This window comes from Manihot esculenta, chromosome 11, assembly GCF_001659605.2.
Source record: "Manihot esculenta cultivar AM560-2 chromosome 11, M.esculenta_v8, whole genome shotgun sequence".
NCBI classification, from domain to species: domain Eukaryota; kingdom Viridiplantae; phylum Streptophyta; class Magnoliopsida; order Malpighiales; family Euphorbiaceae; genus Manihot; species Manihot esculenta.
The window spans coordinates 1376377-1379319 of NC_035171.2; the positions used below are offsets into that span (position 1 = coordinate 1376377).

The window sequence follows — 2943 nt, forward strand, 5'->3', positions numbered from 1 at the left end:
ATAATAACTATATACAACACAAACACAAGCTAATACAAAAATTTTAGCATTTAATAAAATTTTCACCTTAAAAAATATTATCTCATGGTCTAATTTAATAAATATTATTTATAAGCAACTTAAAATTTTTACACTAAATTTTTTTTTTCTACATAGGTATAGTTGTAATTTTATGTTTTTGAATTCATACTTTTTAATGTAGTAAGTAGTTAGTGAAAATATTTTTTTCATTTTTGATCTACAAAACATCTTACAAAATTAATTTTATATTTAATTAAAATTATGTGATAATATAAAAGTTTAATGTTTATGTGAAAATAGTGATAAAAAAAGATTTTATATAAATAATTTTTCAATGAGAAAAAAAAAGTGAATTTAATATTTTTTTTTAAAAAAAAAAGATTAACTATTACATATGTTGTTAATACCATTTATATATGTTAACCTTTCTCTTTATATGAGAATGGCAAAGATTTTGAAAATATTATGGAAACTAACTTGGAATGCTCATCAAATATATCAATTATGAAATATTATTGAAGGAAAGTCTCAAGAAAATCAAATCATCATTCCACTTTTCTTAATTTTCTTTATCCTAAAGACATTAGATTATGTTTTCAAAATCATCTTTTTAGTTCTCTCATTAGTGTGATAATTATCTAATAATAATAAAAAATATATAAAAATTAACATGATTGGCGTAAACTCATTAATAAAATATAACTTAGAACCATTAATTTTTTTTGTATTTCAAAAATCATTCTACTGATTAACCACTCACAATTTAATTTTATTGATTGTCACTAAATAAAATTCTAAAAATAATAAAAAAAAATTTCAATTACTAATTCCATTTAAATTGAAATTTCAACCATTTCAGCCTCCAAATTAAATAGAATTACCAATACATTTAACTTTCATTTTACTCTCATTAGTTATATTTACTTGATTTCCCTTCTTTTTTTTCTTAATTACATCAAACCATTCTTCCTAATTAAAATTTTAATAATATAAAAGTAATGTACTAAGATATATTATATTACATATATGAAAATTTTACATAAATTATATATAAAAAATTATGAGTATACTTTTTAGGCTTAACTGTTTCTATATGTAAGAATTTCACAGAAATATATATATATATATATATATACAAAGCTGAAATTTAATAAAAGCCATACTAGTGTGACTATGAGGGAATGCTGATGCCTCAGAAATACAGCAACAACTTAATAATTAAGTTGCAGACTTGAGAGATGTGGAGTTAGATATTTCAAAGAAATCCTTAACACCATAAGGGAATATGAAACCTGATTTCTTGTCCCACATCATTTCAACTAGTTGTTTATTAGTAGCCTCACTATAATGAGTCCCATCAAAAAACAAGTATTCTCTCTTATTACCACATACGCAGTATTCATAACCTAAAACTCCACAACCTTGGCCACGAACTGTGCCATTGCCACAGCATGCGACGCGACTTTCGTTGAATCCTGCTCAAACCAACAATTAATATATGAATCAAGAATTGCTAACCACAAACTCTAATATATATTTAGAAATTTTATTTACACATATATACTTACCAAAAAGTGGAGGTAATAATACTCTCCCGAGAATGGGAAAGAAGTCCCGAAAGATTGTAAAATTGAATGCTGGATTTTGTTGTTGAATCTCCTTGAGCGCCAGAGCTAGTTCTTCAGTTTCCAAAAGTGCTACAAAATTCAGTTTTTCAGAAATAATGGAATCATTGCGCGTTTGCTTAACATATGGAAGGAGGCCAAGGGCAGAGTCTGAAATACAAATTTCCTTGCTCCTAAATCATACAACTCCTGCCAAAAACCACAAGTATAACATTTTATTAACTCACATGCTGAAACTAACTCATTATATATTTATCGTGTATAAAACATCGACCAAACCTTGATCTTAACCGAAATATTATTCCCAACCACTTCAGTTGCAAGAGTAACCAATTCATTATTTTAATATAAATAAGAGACGAAAAGGAAGAGAATTGAAAGAAGAGAGATGAAACCCTACTTCTAAAACAACTTTTATATACACATTTTCTAAAAAATATATGTATTTAAAATTCAAAAGAAGTAAAATAAATTTACTAATACTTCTATCGTTGTTATCCTAATTAATTTTTAATATGATTGTATTTGAAACTATTTGAAATAATTTGAAATCTATATAGCTGTCCAAATAAAAATCTTACGATCTGTATGTCGAGTTTGAGTTATAGCATTGGTTAAGGCAGTACCTTCTCGTCTAAAACAATTCTAAAACTGTCTCTACTGTTTTTTTTATACTTTCAGCTTCAAATATGACCAAAATCAAAATCTAAGTAAAAATTTAATTATTTACCATCAAATTCATATGTCAATAAAGTTATTTATTAGCAACTTTAAATTTTTATATTAAATTTTAATTTTTTTATTTTCTACAAAGATATTTAATTTTTTATTTATTAAACCTAATTCACTTAATAATTATTTAGTTTTTTTTTCAATTTCATCCTACCCAATATCTTATATATAATAATAATTTTCATTTAATTAAAATCAATGACTTTTTGATGATATAAAAATTTAATGTTTATCTTGGAAAATAAAAATAAATTTTAATTTTTGAAAAGATTTTGTGTAAATAAAATTTCAATGAGAAAAAAAGTTAAATGAAACATTTTCCTTGCTAAGGGTTTGTTCGCAAAAGTTTTCACAATAAATTTGCACCACTATGTGTATTTGGACTTCTGCGACGGAAAATTTTCATCGCTAAAAAATTGTGATCCGTCGCAAAAGGGATTTACGACAAATTTGTATTTCTATCATATTTTTTAGAAATTTGGGTTCTATGAAAATTTTTCAACGCTATTGAATTTTATTTCGCAAGAAGTTTTCACTTTGTATCTATTTAACAATTTAATAGAAA

General features: G+C 24.4%; 1 long non-coding RNA gene across 1 annotated transcript; it reads right to left on the reverse strand.

The window, feature by feature from the left end:
- Positions 1–1176: 1176 nt before the first annotated feature.
- Positions 1177–2002, reverse strand: LOC122725065. The gene is made up of 3 exons (XR_006352444.1): positions 1926–2002; positions 1590–1835; positions 1177–1496 (listed from the first exon to the last, which is right to left on the reverse strand). It is a non-coding gene; the product is annotated as an uncharacterized LOC122725065 (long non-coding RNA).
- Positions 2003–2943: the final 941 nt, after the last annotated feature.